Source organism: Cavia porcellus, unplaced genomic scaffold (assembly GCF_034190915.1).
Source record: "Cavia porcellus strain 051 isolate PalLab524CR breed Dunkin Hartley unplaced genomic scaffold, mCavPor4.1 scaffold_2, whole genome shotgun sequence".
Lineage (NCBI taxonomy): Eukaryota > Metazoa > Chordata > Mammalia > Rodentia > Caviidae > Cavia > Cavia porcellus.
Genome location: NW_026947485.1, coordinates 1123775 through 1131429, shown reverse-complemented (window position 1 = coordinate 1131429; position 7655 = coordinate 1123775). Strand labels below are relative to the sequence as shown.

The 7655-nt window shown below is 39.6% G+C and overlaps 1 long non-coding RNA gene across 3 annotated transcripts in view; it reads right to left on the bottom strand.

Annotated features, from left to right (window-relative positions):
* Window positions 1–1210: 1210 nt before the first annotated feature.
* Window positions 1211–7655, bottom strand: part of LOC134473303 (uncharacterized) — a 58138-nt gene continuing 51693 nt past the window's right edge. For all 3 annotated transcript variants that reach the window (XR_010043506.1, XR_010043510.1, XR_010043507.1), the window contains exon 3: window positions 1211–6563. This is a non-coding gene — a long non-coding RNA (uncharacterized LOC134473303). The remainder of the gene's footprint in view (window positions 6564–7655) is intronic.

Below are 7655 nucleotides of genomic sequence, written 5' to 3'. Positions count from 1 at the left end.
TATCTTAGAGATCATTTGGATCAATGGCTGTCAAATCATTTTTCTATTTTAAATCATAAAAGTCCAGAAACAATAGCTGAGATAGTTAAAAGCAAAGCTGTCCACTGACACTGGGGGCCTCTCTGCTTTCCAGTGACCCAAAGGCTCGGTGCTGGCTCCCCAGGCCCTGGATCCAGTGTCTCCACTCAGCCGGGTGTGCTCTCTGCGGCGGAGACCAGGAACACAGGATGCAGTGGAGGATGTGTGCCTCTCACCCCTGTCCTTCTTCATATTCCTTAAAGTGTGGAAGCCAACATGAGTGCTCACCTGAGTTCTCCCCATGTTGAAAACAGCGTTTTCTCTGAGACTTTTTCATATCGTCATTTAATGTTGAAAGCCCTTCATGATTTAGTTGCTCAAATCCTGATGCCTATTTTGTGCATGTGAAACCTCAAACCCTGATTTGTCATTGTGTCACCCCATAAATGTCCAAAGCCAATCCTTCCATACAGCCGGAGAACACAGAGTCTCCAACCCTTAGAACTCGGGGGAGCATCTGGTGCAGCTGGAGGACTCTATTAGCGGGAAGGGACAAGGGACAAGGCCGGCGGCAGGGAATTTGAGAAGGCTTATCTGGACACGAATTAGTGCATTTCAGAATTCGGGATGACGGGGTCAGCGTGCGAGCCCAGTGCAGGCCTCCTGCTTATTTGGGAAGTGCCTGCAACACAGCACAGTGGCTGGTGCCTTCCTGGCCTGCTAACTTTATGTGTGTCTGTGTTTTTGAAAGTGTAAATTTGACATATTCATCCCATGAGGTGACACACTGCCGTGCATGCCCTCTGAACCTCTCTCCTCACTCCGCACACATTTGTCCCATCGTTACCACCGCTTGAGCTGTTCAAATTGCATTTTCTCAGTGCGCGTTTGCACAGCAGGAAGGTTACCTCCGTCCTAGGGGCAGGTGCAGGTCGCACCCAGATTCTTCTCCGTTCCCCTTCCACTCCACACCCAGCCCTCCATCTCTGAATCCCGTTTTCTCTGTTTTCATTTTCTTCTGGTAGTTTACTGCGTACAATGCTTACACCCCTTGTGGAGACCTGCTACGCATATTGGCACCTCTGACACCCCCTTCCCTGCCCCCACCGTCTCCCCTCTTTCTTTTCACCAAATGTTTATTGTGCTTTTTATTTATGCTTTGCCTTATTCAAATGAGAAAAACAACACAGTATTTAAGCTTGTGTGTCTGTTTTATTTCACTTAACACTGTATTTTCCAGGTATATACATTTGCCTACCAATGTCTCAAGTGTATCCTTCTTTAGAGCTGAGTAGTATTCCACTATGTATAGATAGCACATTTTCTTTATCCTTTTTTCTATTATGGACCCACAGGTTGCTTCCACAATTTAGATATTATGAATTGTGGCTGCTATTAACGTTGGAGTGTATACATTACTGCAGTTTGAAGTCTTTAGCTTTTTAGAGAAAATATCCAGAAAGGCAATGACTGGGCCAAATGGAATTTCTATTCTTTTGTTCTTTGAGAAATCTCCATACTGATTTCTATAATGCTTGTACTAATTTATGTCCCATAAGCAATGTAGAAGTGTTCTTTGTTCCCCCACAGCCTCACTGGCATTTATTATTTGATTCCTTGATGAATACTATTTGTTGTAGTGTAAGATGGAATCCTAGTGTTAATTTAATTTGTGTTTCCCTAATGGCCAGAGATGCTGAACATCTTTTCATATATTTATTGGTCCTTTGTACTTCTTTCTTGTGTGAGAAGTGCTTATTCATATTACTTGCTCATTTTTTTGTCTGGAGCTTTAATTTGGGGTGGGTAGTTTTCTGAATTCTTTATATATTATGCAATTAGTCACTGAGGAGCGCCTGACAACAATTTCTCTCCCACTGTGTGGACTGTCTCTTCACTTTATTGGTGTTTCCTTTGCTTTGAAAAACTTTTTAATTTGACACCACCTCATGTTTTATTCTTGCTGTTACTTCTTGTGCAGTTGGAGTTCCAGACCGAAAGTCTTTGCCTATATCTATAGTTTCAAGTTTTATCTTCCAGTCGGCAAGCATCTGTGTGTTAGTGTTTAGATCTTTGAACCGTTTTAATTTTAGTTTAGTAAATGTTGGGTGAAACAGGTTCAGCTTCAGCCCTCCCGTGTAAACAGACAGTCCTCCCGGTACCATTTGTTAGAGACACTGTCTCTGCCCCAGTGTGGTTCTGGCCCTTTGAGCCTGCAGCTCTTTCCACACGCTCTGTTTCCTTCCGCTGGCCCACATGTCTGCTTCTGCGCACACCACTTTTATCAGCGTAACTTTGCAGTCTAACTTGATGCCTCCCCTTTGCCCTGGATCCCATGACTGCTTTGGTTAGTCTGTGTCTCTTCCAGTTGCATACAGATTTCAGGACTGTTTCCCCTACTTCTATGAGAAATGGCACTTTTTATTGTAATTACCTTAAATCATCTGTTTTGATAATATTGCCATTTTGACAATACTGATTCTGCCCACCCAGGAATAGGGTATATATTCCCATTTTCTGACATCCTCTTTGATCATCTTTTTCAGTGTAGTTTTCATTGTAGAGCTCTTTCACTTGCTTGATTAAGTTAATTACTTGATATGTAGATTTTCTTGATGCTATGGTTGGTGGTATCACATTCTTAATATCCTTCTCAGAGAGTTATTTACTAGTGTACATAAATGCTCTTTATTTTTTTGTGCTGATTTTGTATCTGGCTACATTGCTGAGACTGATGTATTCTAGGAATCTTGGTGGAATTCTTCCTGTTTTCTATCTAGAGAATCGTGTCATCTGCAAACCATGATAACTGTCTCCCTTCCTTTCCTAGACATGTCACTTCCTTTTCTATCTCTGGCCTTATTGCTCCGGCTAATGTTTTGAGTACTATGTTTATGAAAAATGGCGAGGGTGGATAGCTTTGTCTTGCTCTTGTGTTTAGAAGGGAGGCTTTCAATCTTTCCCCATTTAGCATATTGGTGGCTCCTGGTTCCTCACAAATGGTTTTCATCAGATTCAGGTAAAGTCCCTCTATCCCTATTTCCTTCAGAGTTCTAATTGTGAAGGGACATTGCAGAGAACATGCATCTCCTGCATCTACTGAAATGGTCTTGTGGTTTTGGTCCTAGCCTCTGTTTATATGGTGCATCACATTTACTGATTTGTGTATTAGGAATCATCTTTGTATCCCTAGTGTCTTAGATACTTTTATCTTGTTGCTGAGACAAAATACCTGACACCTAACAGTAAGGGGAAAAACTATTTAGGTCACAGTTTATGCCTCAGTCCTATTCAGCTCCAAGGTAGGGTGGCACCTGGCAGGGGGGAACCTGTTCATGACAGCAGAATAGAGCAAAAGCGACAACAAAGGAGAAAGACATAAGTCTCTTTCTGTCCCTGGTTTTGTATCCAGTCTACTGGGGTTAGGGTGGTGCCAATCCAGTCAGTGGACTGATCCCATGATCGCCCACCCTTAATCCCAGCACATCACTACAGATCAGTGATACACTTGATTCAGTCACCTCCAAAAACACTATGACTGAATGAGACTTTGGAGGTGCATGTAGACACAAATAACACCTGGGATGAAACCTACTTGGTCATAACATAAGATTATTTTGATGATGGCCTCCAACTTGCAAATACCTTACTGAGGATTTCTGCAACTACATTCACTAAAGACACCAACCTGCACTGCTCTTTTTCAGCTGGGTGGTCTTCCAAATGTATGTGCACAGAACAGTGAGGGAGCTGTGTTCAAAAGCAAATATTGCTGGACATAGAAGACCAAATACACACCAATCCAAGTGGGTGGCCTCAATGCCCCACTCAGCAAATAGCAGATCAACTAAACAAAACGTCAGCAAGGAAGTCTCATAGTTTATCCACAGCCTTCAGAGAATACACTTAATAGATATGTAAGGGTCATTCTACCTACTGTAACGAAATGCACATTCTTCTCAACGGCACACAGAGCTTCCTCTGAAATGGACCACCCACTGGTCCACAAAATCGGCTTAAATAAATACAAAAGAATTGAAATCATGCAGAGAATGTTTACTACAAGACCATTGTACAATGGACCCAGAAAATCAATCACAAAAGAAACTATAGAAAACTTAGAAATATTTGGACATTAGTAACGTAATCCTCAACACCCAGTGGGTCACCGAGGAAATCAGGGAAGAAATTAAACAATTTCTGGAATCAAATGACAATGCCAGTACATTATATCAGAACCTACAGGACATGTGAGAAGCAGTCCTAAAAGGGAAACACGTCACAATCAATGCTCACGCTAGAAAAACAGAGCAAGTTCAGGCAAATAAACTAAGAACAATCTCAAGATACTAAAAAAGTCACAAAAATCTAAGCCTGAAGTGAAATTAAGGAATGAGAGAGGAATCGAAAGATCAGAGAGAAAGTGAATGAAATTGAGCAATAAATATATAAATAAACAATCAAAGAATCAAGGACCTGAAGAGCTGGTTCTTTGAAATAATAAGCAAAATAGATAAACCCTTCGCCAAACTAGTGGAAAGAGAGAAGATTCACATCAATGCAATTACAAATGAAAATGAAATCACAACATGCATGATTGAAATGTGCTACTGCTATGAAGACATGTATGTGTGAATCTTTTACATGAAAGGAGTATCACTACAGAGTAAAGAAGTACCTTTAATACTTGGGAAATGTTTTGTAAATTGTCCAGGCTGGGCTTGAACTCACACTCTTTCTGCTGCAGTCTCCTGAGGTGTTTATGTTACAGTCAGTACCACCTTACCCACCTGGTTTTACTTTTTATTAGGTGTAAAACTGTGTCAAAAAGTTCTCAACAGAATTTTTAAAAGTGCTTATATGCATACTTGTGTCATTAGCAATTGGACTGCTCTTCCTTCCTGTGGTAGCTGTATTTCCATTTAATATAATCTCCCTCCTTCGTGAAGGATTTCTCTCTGTGTTACTTGCAGCACGCACCTGCTGGTCGTGACTCTTCCAGCTCTCACATATCACCATGTTCTGTGTGCCCATGTATCTTCAGTCTCTGTTTGCTTTTTTATTATACGATTGGAGATTTGAACATTTTTCTTCCGGTATACATAAGATGTCCTCCTCTCCACTTTTGTCCTGCTCTTCCCCCGATGAGTGGACCGTCCTGCAGCCATGGGCTCCTTCGTTTTTTGTATGTAATGTCTCTATTTCTCTAGCACCTGGTAGAGTCTTCCTTCCTCTGTGGTTTTAAACCATTGATCCCATGTGCTTTCTAATAATGTCCTTTAGAGTTTCTGTTCTGGGATATCAATTGTATTCTTAAAGAATTTATCATTTTCATTAACTTTTGACTGGGGAACAATTATTTCTTAAGATATATTTTCTGCTTGTGTAGGGACTCCCACCACCATACAATGGTCTGCTGGATGTTCACTGATCTGTGGCTATTTTTCTTTTTCTTTGTTTCATTTTTATTAGTTTCCATTCCATTGTCTTTCAGTTCTTTGTTGACCTCAGATCTACCATCAGTCTCATCCAGTATATTTTACACCTCACACATCTTTGACCTTCAGATGTATACATACACAGATCTTTGTTATATGTTCCCTGAAGCCTCTTAACACTTTGACTACATGTGCTGAAGTTGCAATAATGTCTTTGATATTGTCCCTGTTAATTTAAAAAAATCAAGTCCATTTTGACTCATTTTGATTAATATCGCTCACCTACAGTGAAAGACAAATTACCAGGGATGATGTTGGAAATTTATTTCACTTAGTTTTACAGGCAAGGAGTCTCTCTGGGTAAGGAAGCCCTGCAGAACTGGCTATGTCTTCGTATTTTTATGTCAAGTTTCATGGAGAGTGAACAGGCAGGAACACGTCAGGTAGAAGGAAGGAGGGACAGTCTGTTATCAATGACCTAGGAGAGGCCAGGCTTGTCCGTGTGGACTCTTCCTTCTGTCCCTTCATCTTCAGAAATGGGACGCACCTTCCTCCAGGCACAGAGAGGCTTGTTTCAGGGATGATGAGAGGATGGCTCAGGCTCTGCAACCTTTTAAGAGAAGACGGTCGGGGAATCTCATCTTCTTGTTCCTGCAGTTTTCTCAAATTCCTCCAGCCTAAAACATGTTTGGGCAGTGCATCCTGAATATCATACAAAGCCAAAGAAGGACAGGGTTCCTTAGCTTTTCCCTTCCTTCCAAGACTGCACGCCATTCAGAGGGCCTTCACTTCCGGAGGAACCTGAGTTCCAGCTTGTCTGCCCTGGCAGCCACAGCTCTGCTCATTGATTTCCAGATGGAGATCAAGCCATTCTCAGGTGCCAATCATCGGTACCAGGCAAGGTTCCAAGATGAAGGTCATCCTGGGTTCTCTGCTTTGAGATTCTCTGTTTCTTATTTAAAAAATAATTTTTCTTTTGCTAGTTTTTGAAATTGGTTACATAATGTCTTATTAGCAATAGTTTACTAACAATTCCAGTGAATTATTGGTGGGAGAGTTACTCATTGTTTAATTGTTTCCCCAAAGTGATCCTATGAATATGAGGTCCTGTAATAAAGAAGAAAACTGAAGTTTAGATATATTAAATGACTTAACTGGAATCACACAACATTAAGCAATGTATTACCCACCAATCAAGCAAATGACCTCTTTTGTCTTCACACTTAAGCAATAATCTCTAAATTAAAACTAAGTTAAGGAATAGTATTTTGACATTTAAGGGTTGTCATATATATATATATATATATATATATATATATATATATTACTGGACCTTGAACTCATGACCTTGCACTTGCCAGGCAGGCGCTCACACCACTAAGCTAAATGCCTTACAGTTTTATTTTTAAAAGAATAAAAAAACCAACTTGCATGCATAAACATTGTATTGTCTCAATGTAAGAAACTGAAAGAGTAAATAAAACCCATAAGATACAATAGCTTTTGTTGAAAGGGAAGGAAACTGCTCAAAAGGATTATGGTGTTGGCTGATTTTAAATTTCCTGAAGTAAACATTTTTGGTGTTTAGGTATAGGTTATATTTGGAGTATCAAAGATCTTGGTATTTACTAAACAAATGCTCTCCAAAAGATGGTCCAATTAGTGTTCTGGTACCTTCCTATAATCACCAGTGCTGGGAATTAGTTTATCATTACTGCTAATGCTGGTCATTAATAAGTTCCATTTCCCCATAAAAAGCTTTTGCTCCTAAATTTCAGTAGCTCAAAGATCTATAAGAGGGTGTTTTACTTTCATCTGCTTTCCAGAACACAATGAATCTAAAATTGTGCTGATAAAATCATTATAAAATAAAGTCAGATAGATGCTTTAAATCATTAAATAGTGCAGGAAATAGAACAGAAGTTAACATGAGCAAAAAAGAAAAAAAACCACTTTAGAGTCTTATACAAAATACAAAAAATATATTATCATGCAATTTCAAAACGATTGGAATAAATCAAAGATTATAAAAGTAGAGAGGGGAAGAAATAGTCATTTACATACAAAATGCTTAGAATAAATGGTTACCTTCTAAGTGTCTTTAGATAATTTCTACACATTTCCATAGGCTGCCAAATTATCACTCATATATCTAATAAAATAAAAAATATTTTCAACAGAAAAATATTAAAAGCCTAC